Source organism: Coregonus clupeaformis, chromosome 27 (assembly GCF_020615455.1).
Source record: "Coregonus clupeaformis isolate EN_2021a chromosome 27, ASM2061545v1, whole genome shotgun sequence".
NCBI classification, from domain to species: Eukaryota; Metazoa; Chordata; class Actinopteri; order Salmoniformes; family Salmonidae; genus Coregonus; species Coregonus clupeaformis.
In genome coordinates this window covers 13,819,466-13,835,302 of record NC_059218.1, presented here as the reverse complement: position 1 = coordinate 13,835,302, position 15,837 = coordinate 13,819,466, and the positions used below count along the sequence as shown (strand labels likewise).

General features: G+C 41.8%; 1 long non-coding RNA gene across 1 annotated transcript; it reads right to left on the bottom strand.

Moving 5' to 3' along the window:
* Positions 1–12,002: 12,002 nt before the first annotated feature.
* LOC121542160 lies at positions 12,003–13,052 on the bottom strand. Its single transcript, XR_005995836.1, has 3 exons — positions 12,964–13,052; positions 12,757–12,849; positions 12,003–12,280 (listed from the first exon to the last, which is right to left on the bottom strand). It is a non-coding gene; the product is annotated as an uncharacterized LOC121542160 (long non-coding RNA).
* Positions 13,053–15,837: the final 2,785 nt, after the last annotated feature.

The window sequence follows — 15,837 nt, the reverse complement described above, 5'->3', positions numbered from 1 at the left end:
TGGAGAGGTGCAGAGGGCTGCCACACTGGGCACCCAAGGAGCTGTTGTTGTGGGGTGTTAAGTGCCTTGCTCAAAGGCACAACAGCAGGCATCTATAATTTGATACCAGCAACCCTTCAATTGCTAGCTCCCTTCCCGCCAGATTCTTCCCAGCAGATCCGGGATTCAAACTGGCAATCTTCCGGTTGCTGACTCGCCTCTCTAACCACTAGGCTACCTGCCACCATGCCACCGCTCAGTGTTTTCTGGAGAGGAACATGTACTTAGCAATGTAGATCTGTACGGTTTGTACCTAGCACCCTTCTTTCTGCCTCTCGTCATCTCGCCATCCGCCATTCCACCCACGTCCTTCCAGCCACTTCTAAAACAAAATGGTACAAAACGCCACAAACTGGACTGGAGTGTAAATCCATTACACTTTGTGATACATAAAGGGGAAAAGGAAAGAAAATGACCTTGCCAACTAACCCTACACTCATATTATTAAAACAATTAAATAATTACAGCACCCCATTCTACTACTTTGACCGTATCTGATCCTACACCAGGCTGACGGCCTGGGAGGACAGGACACAACCATTCAACACACCGTGTATCTCTTCTGCAGTAAAATCTCGTAACCCCAAGTATTTATCTGCAGCTGCTACCACAACACCTATTTTTCACTGATTTACATTCAATTTCTGCGGTACAGTTGATAACCATGGCAATGAACTCTAAAAGGGCGCCTCTTAGGATCCCTCACCCTTGACCCATCTTCCTCTACTCTCCTAACTGCCTCAACACTCGACACTTTCTGTACAACTCTGACGCTGGCAACCTAGACCTGCCTCACTCGCACCGGACACTTCTGATCCCCAGCAACATTGGCACCCCTACAGTTAACACATACCACTTATTTCACCGATACTACACATTTCTTTGTCCCATGCCCTCCTGCAGATTTCTTACATATAGGAATCTCCCTCCTACACACTGCTGCAACATGACCATAAGCTTGGCACCTGAAACACTGTAGTAGGTTCGGCACAAATGCTCTTATGGGATAACTGATATATCCTAAAATTACTTTGTCAGGTAGATACTCAGAATCAAACTAAAAAGGACAGACAGTGACTCTTCTGTTTCCCCTCGCTCACCATCGGGTCTGCGTCGCACCAAACGGCAGCCGTCACAGACACCAGGAATCTTCAACTTCAGTCCACTTCGGGTTACCTTCACCGATTCAACAGTACCCAACTCCCTTTTCACCCAACCTGAAACCACATATTGGTCAGCTGAAAGGTAAGGGTCCACTTTCTCCCAAAATTTCTACTGGACCAGAATCATCTCTATCATGACCATCGGTGCGAAGCTCGGCTCACCACACCTGCCTCCTCAGGTAATTAATCCTCATTCTCGTCCAATTCACCTTCAGAACTATTGGAGGACAACTCATTCTGTTTGTACTTGACACCGATTTTCCTCGACACACCGTCTCCCTCAGCACTCAACTCCTCTCCCTCCTCGCTGTTCGCATCCTAGAACCCAATGCCTGGCACTGCCTTTTCTTTTTCTTCCTTGTCACCTGTCTATTAACCACCAATCATCTCAACCAACAGAAAACAAGAAACACTTAACAACGAACACATGATTGTAAAGGTTGAACTGGTGGTGTCACGCCCTGGCTCTGGGGACACTGTTATGTTGAGCCAGGGTGTGTAGATCTATGTATTTCATTTCTATGTTGGCCAGTGTGGTTCTCAATCAGAGGCAACGAGTGTCAGCTGTGGCTGGTTGTCTCTGATTGGGAACCACATTTAAACAGGCTGTTTGCCCACAGTGGTTGTGGGATCTTGTTCGTGTTGGTTTGTGTTTGACCATTGACTGTCACGTTATCGTTTTGTTGTTTTTGATCGTGTATCATAAATAAAGAGTATGTTCGTCTGCAACGCTGCGCCTTGGTCCTCCTCTCTTCCCGACGATCGTGACAGAAGATCCCACCAAGACTGGACCAAGCAGCGTGTCCAGGAGCCATCGCCAGGGAGATCTCTAGCAGATCTCCTTCACCTCCTCGACTGGGTCAAGCCGGGTGAGGAAGAAAAGGGCCGGACTTGGAAGCAGAAGGGCGAAAGTCTGGCGAGGGACATGGAGACCTGGTCCACGGGTAGGAGAGACGCCCAGACATTTTTTAGGGGGGGGGCTAACGCCGTGGACGACGGGCCAGCAGGAGACCGCGACAGAGCGGCCCAGCGGGTTGGCAGAGGAGGCCGCCAGGTTACGGGGGCCACTGGTCGAAGAGGGGATGGAAGGTGTAGAGGCACGGCGAGAGGTACTGGGGTGTGTTACCAGTCCGGTCCGGCCCATTCCAGATCCCTGCGTAGGGCCAGTGGTGTGTGTCCCCAGTACGGTCCGGCCTGTTCCTGCTCCCCGCACCAGGCCAATGGTGCGAGTCTCCAGCCCGGTCCAGCCTGTTCCTGCTCCACGCACCAAGCCAGGGGTGCGTATCGTCAGCCCGGTCCGGCCTGTTCCTGCTCCCCGCACCAAGCCTATGGTGCGCGTCGCCAGCCCGGTTCGGCCTGTTCCTGCCACTCGCACCAAGCCAGGGGTGCGAGTCGTCAGCCCGGTCCAGCCCGTTCCTGCTCCACGCACCAAGCCAGGGGTGCGTATCGTCAGCCCGGTCCGGCCCGTTGCTGCTCCACGCACTAAGCCAGGGGTGCGCATCGTCAGCCCGGTTCGGCCCACTCCTGCTCCTCACACCAAGCCAGTGGTGTGCGTCGTCAGTCCAGCACGGCCCGTGCCTGTTCTCCACACCAAGCCAGTGGTGGGCGTCGTCAGTCCGGCACGGCCCGTGCCTGTTCCACTGGTGCCTGGTCCGGCACCGGTCAGATGCGTTACGCCGGAGCTAGAGCAATCCGCTCCATCAGTGTGCTGTCCAGCTCCGGCCAGCGGGGCCAGACCGGACCAGGGGTACTTTGGGGGGTTGGAGAGGGAGTGGGGATCAGGCCCGGAGCCGGATCCGCCGCCAAGGCGGAGTGCCCACCCGGTCCCTCCCCTGTGGTATTTAGTTGGCGCGGTCGGAGTCCGCGCCTTTAGGGGGGGGGGGGTACTGTCACGCCCTGGCTCTGGGGACACTGTTTTGTTGAGCCAGGGTGTGTAGATCTATGTATTTCATTTCTATGTTGGCCAGTGTGGTTCTCAATCAGAGGCAACGAGTGTCAGCTGTGGCTGGTTGTCTCTGATTGGGAACCACATTTAAACAGGCTGTTTGCCCACAGTGGTTGTGGGATCTTGTTCGTGTTGGTTTGTGTTTGACCATTGACTGTCACGTTATCGTTTTGTTGTTTTTGATCGTGTATCATAAATAAAGAGTATGTTCGTCTGCAACGCTGCGCCTTGGTCCTCCTCTCTTCCCGACGATCGTGACAGGTGGAAAACTACTTTGAACTGGAAGTTTTGTAAATGACTGTATGAAACAAACATACATTGAATACATAAATACTTTGAGTAAATATGGATAGTCTACTTATTGTTATTAAATATGGTAGCAGTGTGAGACACAATGAATCATTATTTAGCCTTACATGAATGAACAAAAGAACAGAACTTATAATATAATTATAGCCCTTTGAATACATCAGTTATCGGTTTTGATAATTACATGTGTGTTACCTGCAGAGATTGGCCCAAAGCACCAGGGAGGTCTGTGGCCATGACCGGTTCAGTGTGTTCCTCTTTTTCTAGGGCAACCGTTGGTCTGGACAGTGTCAGCTTTGTGAACCTGCAAATTGCATGTCCCCCTGAATCTAACTCTTGTTACTCAAGTTATGTAATGGCTCTTACTTAACACCCTAAAAACAAGGAGACGAGTGTGTTTAAGGTTGTAACAGCAAAGAAGGGTTTGCAGGCCTCAATACAGACCCACATCTTGCGAAAGTCGATTATTATTTGGATATACAGTACTTTTTCCCTTCACTTTATTCATGTCATGTACATTGTTGAAAATAGCAGCACTCAATTGAAACTGTTCATATTGTTTTCCTCTCGATATTAAGTGATTGTTCCTCATGATTCAGAGTACATTACATTTAGGCACCAAATGCATTTTGGGTCGTTCCACCAATTCGTTGCCTTTTGAGATGTGTAACTTGGTGAAAAAAACATTTGATTTCACCTTATTTTAACATTCTGTCATAAAGAGCACGTGTTCACTTAATAAAAAACAAGTTCTCCCATTTCAAGATGTTAATTATTTTTTAAAGAATATAGTAAGTGCCTATTAAGTGCCAAATAAAGTAACAGGGTTGACCATAACAGGGTTGATGATTTCATCTTAAATCAGCCATGAATCCCCTTGTGACTGGGGGAATGGAAGCTTGTTGTGTGCAACAGGGAGGGGCAATTGAATGCAAGCTTCACAAAAAATTAGATGTTCAGTGTTTCTTTTTTTTTTATGAAAAAAAATAAGGAATAGTTTCACCATATTAAAACAAGAGTTCAGTTCACCTAACAGGGTTGATCTTAAAGGTCCAATGCAGCCATTTTGATCTCAACATAAAAAAATGTCTGGGTAACAATTAAGTACCTTACTGTGATTGTTTTCAATTAAAATGGTCAAAAAGAATCAAAAATAGCTTCTTAGCTAGGATTAAGCGGGTTAAAATATTCAAGGAAATCAGAGGGTGCTTGAGGAACATGTCAAAATGCAGACATTTGGCACTTTAGCAAGTCTTTATTCATATTAAAAATCAGATTGATTGAATTCTCCATGTGGTCTATATTAAAGAACACTTCATTGAATATAACAGGCTTTTAAAATGCAATATTGGTGCACAATTTTTACTTAAAATAGCAAAGGGACGCAAAAGGCACTCATTTCTTGGAACGACCCAGATACTCTTGAACAGGGACCGTTTCAGATTGTGTCTTTAACAACAGGTGCAAACTCAACAAAAAAGTTTGTTTTTACAAAACCAGTAGTCGGGCAAGCATTACATTTGCTTTACCTAGTGGAACACACAACAGAGCCCTGGGCAGCCAGAGAACCTAATTTCCTGTCAATGTGGATTCAAGCCATCACCAAATGCTATTCATAGCCACTCAGACTTCCTGAAGCACTTCCTGCTCACGTGGGCCTGAACACCTGACACATGCCCACACACCTCCTCACTCATGGTCATTTACACCAGTGTTGCTTTGGTCAATGAGGCTTACAAGGGCACTGTAAAACTTTTGTGTTGTTTTGACAGTATTTTACAATAAAACTGACAGTAGAGTACTGTATTCATTATTTACAGTAAGTTGCCGTAACTGACAATGCACTTTGGGTGATTTTAGGCGTAAACAGTAAATGATAACGTAAATTCCAAAGAAACTTTGGTTTAACAGTACATTACTGTAACCACACAGCATTGTAGGATTGAGAGACAGCAAGGTCTGAAGTGAACCAACCAAACAAGGTGTGTACAACATTTTTATGATTTACTAAATTAATTACACAGAATATTACACTGTAATGAAAAACCGTGATTAATATGGTACATTTGTACATTTATCAACAGTAAAATACTGTGAAGCATTATACTGCAGCATACTGTCAATTATGGTGCATTGTGGGAAAATGTTGTGGGCAGGGAAAGAATTGCTGTATTTCGAATGGTACTGTAATTCCACCCCACAGAATACACTACCGTACCGTATTTTTGGAGCGCCCAAAAACCATTTGACCACTAGTTGGGTTTCATGGTATTGCTGTTTCTGGCTCATTGACATATTTTAAATTGCTTGCCTTGTAAGAGGCTACATTTGTGCCAACCGTTAGTGAGAGTGCTGTACCATTTTCACTGATATGTGGTACTAGTGCCCCAACAATCAATTAAATGTGCATAGGGGACAGATTGGAGTAGCAGCAAGTATAACATTTGCCATGTCCATTGGTCTATTTTGCCCTATAGTCACTGCCAGTTTGGAAGCCGTTGTTAAGGCCTCTAGAAGTGCAATTTATATAAAATACCAACATTTGGTATTTTATATCACTTGCACTCCTAGAGGCCTGAACACAGGCTTCCAAATGGGCATTAATTTGTAAATACATGACCTAGCAGCCAACCTGCTTGATCCAATGCAATTACGGTAAAATACTGTAAAGTACACACCCCAATTTAATTTATTCATTCATTACAATTATAGTAAAAAGATTACAGTATTGCTCTGTACTGTTGTTTTATGGTAACTTACAGGCAGCCTGTAAATTACCGTAAAAACAACAGTATACGGTATGGTAACATACTGTACCTAACAACAGGAAAGGTTTTACAGATGGATGTCATCGATTGATCATTCACAGGGTAGAATAGACACATTTGTGTTCATATACCTTTATTTTCATTTATTCAACAGGTGCTTCAACTGACAACTTCTTAAGAACTTAATTTTAACCCAATGAGTCCCACTATTGCACTGGTGTGATTTAGGACTTCTAACACCTTTGAGCTACAGACTTGTACTATTGGATTTGTCTATTTCTTCTGTATCCGTTGGTACCAACTATTAGTCGGTGTGATTACAAATCCAATGCTACACAAGAGTAATTAAAGGTAAGGGGTTCTTCTACATAGAGGATCATACGTAATCCCAAGCCATAGTGTCTAGAATACTGTAATAAGCTCACATAGTTGCTGTCACAAACTCCAAACTCCACACAGTTGTCACAGACTAGTTGGATATTAATTTCCCACTGAGCAAACAATTTCTGTACGTACAGCATTCCTATAAATTCATTTTTATACGTTTTTTGTTTGGCTGACCTTATTTTTTTCTTCACATTTGTCAATAAAACTAATGAATGCAACTGTTTGTGAAATTGTTTAGTGTTCTATTTGTAGCCCAGGTTGTCCTGAAAATAAAAAATTGTAAAACACTTAATTGTGAGGCTAAATAAAAGGGCTGGACATGCAAATAAATGAAAGGTCAGATAAATGAAAAGCTGATTTTTGCTGGGGTATCAGGAAATATAGGGTTAATACTGTGAGCACACTAAATAGACATGATAATTTTACTTAAGTATATGAGAAACATAATAGTGAATTTCTGAATGTGACGTTTACCATTATAACAATAGATGCGATTTAAAAAAGAACTCTATAAAACTGTCCCCTCAGTAAATGACTAACTACAACCCTCAAAGGACAAAGGCTTTTCTAGTCTACAGTACAAACTCGAGAGTGGGATTACTTACCCAACTGCAGCCATAACTACAGTGAGAAAGGTAATTGTGAGGCATTTCACAGGTTTTACAGTTGTCCAGGTATCGAACAACTCACTCAATCCTTATCATCCTTTTATTTGCACAGTTCTGACAACACATTATATTTTTACAGCAAATTAAGTTATTATTTTGTTAGTGAGAATGGAATTTCTGCTTTGCCACCAGAGAATGTGCCACCAGAGAATACAGAAATCTGTATTTTGTCTTATTGTAAAAGTTCAGGTAGCCTCCCGTTTCAGAAAATTTTCACCCCACTGAATATGGACCAAGCTATAGGTATAGTAAGTACAATGTTGGTTCAGTTATGGAAGAACCAGAATAAACACTTATTTGGGATCCTTCAGCGACAAATGACTTGTTTTCAATAAAGACTGTGGTTCACAATAGGTCTCTATTTGTTTCCCTCGCCATATAACCAAGCACACATTCCGTATCCTCTTTACATTTACATTTTAGTCATTTAGCAGACGCTCTTATCCAGAGCGACTTACAGTTAGTGAGTTTTTTTTCATACTGGAATCGAACCCACAACCCTGGCGTTGCAAACACCATGCTCTACCAACAGAGCTACATCCCTGCCGGCCATTCCCTCCCCTACCCTGGACGACGCTGGGCCAATTGTGCGCCGCCCCATGGGTCTCCTGGTCACGGCCGGCTACGACAGAGCCTGGATTCGAACCAGGATCTCTAGTGGCACAGCTAGCACTGCGATGCAGTGCCTTAGACCACTGCGCCACTCAGGATACATTTTCAGTCCCACAGCTGTTGCTTCAATGTGGGACCAAATACTTTGTGGCGTAGTCAAGCCAAAGGTTTCCAACTGCAAACAAGAGTGTCGTTTTCATTAGGGCATGCAACATTTTTAAATGTTTTGCAATGAAAAACAAACATGAGCTTTTCTTATTGGACAAGTCCAGCTAGTCCCTCCCTGTTTCAGTCCTCTTTCTTCCGTTTGGTGCCTAATGAATGCGACCCAGTCCACATTGTCCTGAGTTGGAGTAAAACCCCACTACTACTGCATAGCTGACACACAGTTGGCATGCTTGTGGGACTTTTTGAGATCCTGCGCTCTCTAGATTCCTTTCTCAGGTTTGTTTCCTGTGACAAATACAGTGCATTCGGAAAGTATTCAGACCCCTTGACTTTTTCCACATTTTGTTACGTTACAACCATATTCTAAAATGTATTAAATGAATATTTATCCTCCTCAATCTACACACAATACCCCATAATGACAAAGCAAAAACAGGTTTTTAGAAATTTTTGCAAATTTATAAAAATACTAAAACTGAAATACCTTATTTACATAAGTATTCAGACCCTTTGCTATGAGACTCGAAAATTGAGCTCAGGTACATCCTGTTTCCATTGATCATCCTTGAGATGTTTCTACAACTTCATTGGAGTCCACCTGTGGTAAATTCAATTGATTGGACATGATTTGGAAAGGCACACACCTGTCTATATAAGGTCCCACAGTTGACAGTGCATGTCAGAGCAGAAATCAAGCTATGAGGTCGAAGGAATTGTCCGTAGAGCTCCGAGACAGGATTGTGTCGAGGCACAGATCTGGGGAAGAACTCCAAAAACTGTCTGCAGCATTGAAGGTCCCCAAGAACATAGTGGCCTCCATCATTCTTAGATGGAAGACATTTGGAACCACCAAGACTCTTCCTGGAGTCAGGGAGGTGACCAAGATCCCGATGGTCACTCTGACAGAGCTCCAGAGTTCCTCTGTGGAGATGGGAGAATCTTCCAGAAGGACAACCATCTCTGCAGCACTCCACCAATCAGGCCTATACGGTATAGTGGCCAGACAGAAGCCACTCCTCAGTAAAAGGCACATGACAGCCCGCTTGGAGTTTGCCAAAAGGCACCTAAAGACTCTCAGACCATGAGAAAGAAGATTATCTGGTCTGATGAAACCAAGATTGAACTCTTTGGCCTGAATGCCAAGCGTCACGTCTAGAAGAAACCTGGCACCATCCCTACGGTGAAGCATGGTGGTGGCAGTATCATGCTGTGGGGATGTTTTTCAGCGGCAGGGACTGGGAGTCTAGTCAGGATCGAGGGAAAGATGAACGGAGCAAAGTACAGAGAGATCCTTCATGAAAACCTGCTCCAGAGCGCTCAGGACCTCAGACTGGGGCAAAGGTTCACCTTCCAACAGGACAACGACCCTAAGCACACAGCCAAGACAGCGCAGGAGTGGCTTTGGTACAAGTCTCTGAATATCCTTGTGGCCCAGCCAGAGCCCAGATTTCAACCCGATCGAACATCTCTGGAGAGACCTGAAAATAGCTTTGCAGCGACGCTCCCCATCCAACCTGACAGAGCATGAGAGGATCTGCAGAGAAGAATGGGATAAACTCCCCAAATACAGGTGTGCCAAGCTTGTAGCATCATACCCAAGAAGACTCAAGGCTGTAATCGCTGCCAAAGGTGCTTCAACAAAGTACTGAGTAAAGGGTCTGAATACTATTGTAAATGTGATATTTCAGCTGTTTACTTTTAATAACTTTGCTCAAATTAAAAAAAAACACAGTTTTTGCTTTGTCATTATGGGGTATTGTGTGTAGATTGATGAGGAAAATAAACAATTTCATCCATTTTAGAATAAGGCTGTAACGTAACAAAATGTGGAACAAGTCAAGGGGTATGAATACTATCTGAATGCACTGTATACCATCAGCCACTAAGATTAAGGAACAAGTATGTGATAGGTCAATAGCACAACTTTTAAATTACATGTGTTTACAGTGATAAAGTATGAATAAAATAATTTAGCCCACGTGTCAATCAAGGTCCAATGCAGATAATAATGTATTTAAAGAGTTCACCCAAAAAAAAGACGTCATTTCAATGTCTATTCCACATTGGTTCAAGGTAATTTCATTGAAATGACGTGGAAACAATGTTAACTCACCCAGTGTGTGCCCAGTGGGTTATTTGTTTCCTTAGCTTGAAAGTAGTGTATGGAAAAGGATAGACTGCAATCCACACTTTGGTTTTGTTTATCTAGCATGCTACCAACTGCTAATATTGGCATTTTTTTTAATCCAAAAACCAATGAAAGTCCATATACAGTACCAGTCAAAGGTTTGGACACACCTACTCATTCAAGGGTTTTTCTTTATTTTTACTATTTTCTACATTGTTTCAATTCAACACAGGGTTAAACTAAAAATAGACAATACATATAGGCATAGGGTTTCAGTCTTTGGTTTATTTCAAATTTAATCTTCAAGTTAATCAATAATATGTTGGATTCACATCTCCATTTCAACCCAAAATCTAAGTTAAACAATAGGACTAAATCAAATCAAACTTTATTTAAAGTGCATTGAAAGTTTGATTAGATTAGATTTGTAGACCAACTGGATATTGAATTGTAGTTGGTTGTCAACGCAACCAAATGTCAACATTTGAATGAGACATACTGTATCTTCTGCTTGGATAGTTCCATCTGTGCCACTGAGTCTGGCTTTAATTCCAGTTTGTCTACAAATTAATAATTTGGATTCACGTCTCGATCTCAACCAAAAATCGAAGTTAAAGTATAGGACTAAATCAAATCAAACTTTAAATGCACTTTAAATAAAGTTTGATTTCATTTAGTCCAATTCTTACATTTTTATTCTTGTTTGAGATGGGAACATAAATCCAACACATAAATTATTAATTTGTAGACAGACTGGAATTTGTTGACAACCAAACACAATTCAATATCACTTTTGCAATACAGTAAATTGCCTTTTAACTTGTCGACAAGTTACCAAATTATATGTTGGATTATATGTTGGATTCCAACTAAATCAAAAACACAAGTTAAAGAATAGGATTGAGCTTTAAATGTTGATATTTGGTTGTCAACCAAACACAATTGAATAATATTTTTGTAATACAGTAAATAGTCTAAAGTTAAGGCCATTTTACAAACTAATGTAACAGTATTTATTCAACCTTAAAATGAGTAACACATCCATGGCCACATTTTGAGGTGAGCCTACAGTAAGTCTAAATGTCTTCTTATGTAATCATAGAAAGTGTGCATGTTCAAGATAGTATGCAAAGGTCGCAGGTCTGTGGAGATCTTCACAATTGCTGTAATAATCTGTGCAGAATCTTCAACAGCATTGTTCACTTGCACTATGTACTTTTAATGTAATCTCAACTGCAACCCAACTCATTTGGTTGTGCTATTAGATGAAGCACAGTGATAACATATTAAATTGTATGAAAAAGAATGAAAATGTATGCACTTACTAACTGTAAGTCGCTCTGACATTGCATTCCAATTTGAACTTTGTTATGCTTTTAAATGGTTGAAAGCGCAGTGATAACGCATTTAAATGACAACTAAACCAAAGATCTGACACTGTTTTTCCATTGGAACTTGGTTGTGCTTTTAGATGGTATAAAGCATAGTGATAACATATTGGGAATTCAACAAACTTCTGTCTGTCCTTTTGAGTGGGTGAACAAAGATAGAAATCTCATTGATCAATGTCTCAACTAAATACCCAAACTTCCACATTGAAATGAAGTTGTGTGCCCAGTGGGTACCCACTGTGTACATCAACACCCGGGTCAAGCCACCCATTATTGTCCAGCCATGTTGTAGTCCTGACTCTACTCTACTTCACCTAGATAGTGTAAGGATTTTTGCAGGGTTGGACAATCATGGACAGTGATCTGATTTGCATTTTTTGGGGAGAGAGAGAATCCTTTCTTTCTCAGTTTTCTGGGCGTGTGTGAGTTATGATGCTATTTACAGTGACATAGGCCAACCTTCACAATAAGCTACTCAAATAAATGTGTGCACTGCATTTTTCTGGACACAGACACAAAGGTGGAGTTAGTGAATAGTCACATTGTCTGTCTGTCATTGATCAATGACAGCCTAAATTCTATGAACTTGACAATGACGTACAATGACATACTCAAGCATTCTCCTTGGAGAGGAGGGTGTCTGTCTGGCGATGGTTTCACTTCTGTGGCCATTCTGAGCAGAGTTGGGCTGGGATGGATAGCCTAAGAGAAAATGTCATATAGGCAACTACAATATTAGTTATAATATTTGGTGCCTGTTGGATAGGACAGAATGTCTCTTAAACACAGAAATGCAAAATTGAGGGATTAACTAATTTCACTAGCTACATACACTGAGTGTACAAAACATTAAGAACACCTTCCTAATATTGAGTTGTCTTGCCCATTCAACGTCTGAATGGCACACATACACAATCCATGTCTCAATTGTCTCAAGGCTTGAAAATGTTTCTTTAACCTGTCTCCTCCCCTTCATCTACACTGATTTAAGTGGATTTAACAAGTGACATCAATAAGGGATCATAGCTTTCACCTTGATTCACCTGGTCAGTCTATGTCATGGAAAGAGCAGGTGTTCATAATGTTTTGTACACTCAATGTACACCCAATCTCTTAACTTTGAACGCAAGCTAGCTAGCAAATTAAAACACAATTATGTTTTGTCCTTACAACTTTACCTGAATTGTAGTTTGCACGTTTTGATATTACTTTGCAGCATATTGTATCACATTGGCCATCAAGCACATTCCCTTTGACAGCTGGGTTTATTACTGTAGACAGACATTGCAGTTTGAGACAGCTTCGCGTTTGGTAACAGGCGATGCGGTAGCGTTTATAGTACTGGTAAAGCAGTGATTTAGTCACTGAGCTTTATATTAACTTACTTCATATGGATTTACTTCACGGCACCGTTATCTATGCTAGCTAGCCAGCCAAATCAAATCAAATTTGATTGGTCATGAACAAATATTTTGCAGAAGGTATTGCAGGTGCAGCGAAATGCTTTTGTTTCTAGCTCCAACAGTGCAGTATACCTAACAATACAAAACAATACACACAAATCCAATAAAATTGAAATAATGAAAATAAACTTTTCACATGTGAGTTCCAAATATCTATAACGGTCGCCTCAGCGTGAGTTTTTTTATGCACATGATGTCAGAATGCACTCACTGTTCCAAAATGTGATTGTTACACAACAGGACAGTTAACGCGCGCTGCTTGCTAATTATCTATAGACTATGTTTCAACTTGTCAATTTCAAATGATTTTTTAACAAGTTTTATTTTCTAACAACAGTTTTAATTGAGGTGTGTTCCGCCTCCTCATTCACGTAGAAGAAGCCCATTTCAGTGTTGCGGACAATTTATGTTTGAGGCTTTACTGAGCCGGACAAACTTCTCTCCCGAGGAGAGCCCAAGACCGTCTTCACCAATGTTCCCACAGATCAAGTATGCAGACATTTGCACAGTCTTGCACGAATTGGAACATTTTCTGGCTGGCGCTCGCATTGCCTTCCTTGCTGTTTTCCTTACAAATAATAACTTTGGACATGTGTGCGTTCCTATCAAAGTGCCTTATTTTCTGTATATCGTGTTGTAGAATAATAGTGAAGACATCAAAACTATGAAATAACACATATGGAATCATGTAGTAACCAAAAAAGTGTTAAACAAATCAAAATATATTTTATATTTGAGATTCTTCAAAGTAGCCACCCTTTGTCTTGTTGACAGCTTTACACACTCTTGGGATTCTCTCAACCAGCTGATCGCACCACCCTCTTTGTACAGGCTCCTGACCAATTCTGCTATTCTGTGTATTTTTTGCCCTGATCTGATTTTTTGTAACATAACGTGTCCGCCATCAAATGTACAATCACTGGAGAACAAACTGGATGAGCTCCTTTCGAGACTATCCTATCAACGGGACCTGAAGAACTGTAATATTCTATGTTTCTCGGAAACTTGGCTGAACAAGGACATGGATAATATTCTAGCAGGTTTTTCTATGCATCAGCAGGACAGAACGGAAGCATTGGGTAAGCTCAAGGGGGCGGTGTGTGTCTCTTTATTAACAACAGCTGGTGCACAATCTCTAATATTAAAGGAAAACTCCACCCAAAAACTATATTTTGGTATTTGTTTAATTAGTTCATTGTTGATATTGTCCCAAAATGTTTTGCATGTCAGCAATCAAGTTTTCAAGATATATAACTTTCAAAATATGCATTTTGCTTCATATGATGCTGCGTTTTGCAAAATGCATCACACCGGCTGTATTTCTGGGTGGAATTTCCCTTTAAGGAAGTCTCAAAGTTCTGGTCGCCTGAATTAGTATACCTCATGATAAGCTGTAGACCATACTATTTACCAAGAGAGTTTTCATCTACATTGGGGGAAAAAAGTATTTAGTCAGCCACCAATTGTGCAAGTTCTCCCACTTAAAAAGATGAGAGAGGTCTGTACTTTTCATCATAGGTACACGTCAACTATGACAGACAAATTGAGGAAAGAAAATCCAGAAAATCACATTGTAGGATTTTTTATGAATTTATTTGCAAATTATGGTGGAAAATAAGTATTTGGTCACCTACAAACAAGCAAGATTTCTGGCTCTCACAGACCTGTAACTTCTTCTTTAAGAGGCTCCTCTGTCCTCCACTCGTTACCTGTATTAATGGCACCTGTTTGAACTTGTTATCAGTATAAAAGACACCTGTCCACAACCTCAAACAGTCACACTCCAAACTCCACTATAGCCAAGACCAAAGAGCTGTCAAAGGACACCAGAAACAAAATTGTAGACCTGCACCAGGCTGGGAAGACTGAATCTGCAATAGATAAGCAGCTTGGTTTGAAGAAATCAACTGTGGGAGCAATTATTAGGAAATGGAAGACATACAAGACCACTGATAATCTCCCTCGATCTGGGGCTCCACGCAAGATCTCACCCCGTGGGGTCAAAATGATCACAAGAACGGTGAGCAAAAATCCCAGAACCACACGGGGGGACCTAGTGAATGACCTGCAGAGAGCTGGGACCAAAGTAACAAAGCCTACAATCAGTAACACACTACACTGCCAGGGACTCAAATCCTGCAGTGCAAGACGTGTCCCCTTGCTTAAGCCAGTACATGTCCAGGCCGTCTGAAGTTTGCTAGAGTGCATTTGGATGATCCAGAAGAGGATTGGGAGAATGTCATATGGTCAGATGAAACCAAAATAGAACTTTTTGGTAAAAACTCAACTCGTCGTGTTTGGAGGACAAAGAATGCTGAGTTGCATCCAAAGAACACCATACCTACTGTGAAGCATGCGGGTGGAAACATCATGCTTTGGGGCTGTTTTTCTGCAAAGGGACCAGGATGACTGATCCGTGTAAAGGAAAGAATGAATGGGGCCATGTATCGTGAGATTTTGAGTGAAAACCTCCTTCCATCAGCAAGGGCATTGAAGATGAAACATGGCTGGGTCTTTCAGCATGACATTGATCCCAAACACACTGCCTGGGCAATTCATTCTTTCCTTTACACGGATCAGTCGTCCTGTGTCATTGCCAACACAGGGTATATAACAAAGTATTGAGAAACTTTTGTTATTGACCAAATTCTTATTTTCCACCATAATTTGCAAATAAATTCATAAAACATCCTACAATGTGATTTTCTGGCTTTTTTTTCTCATTTTGGCTGTCATAGTTGACGTGTACCTATGATGAAAATTACAGGCCTCTCTCATCTTTTTAAGTGGGAGAAC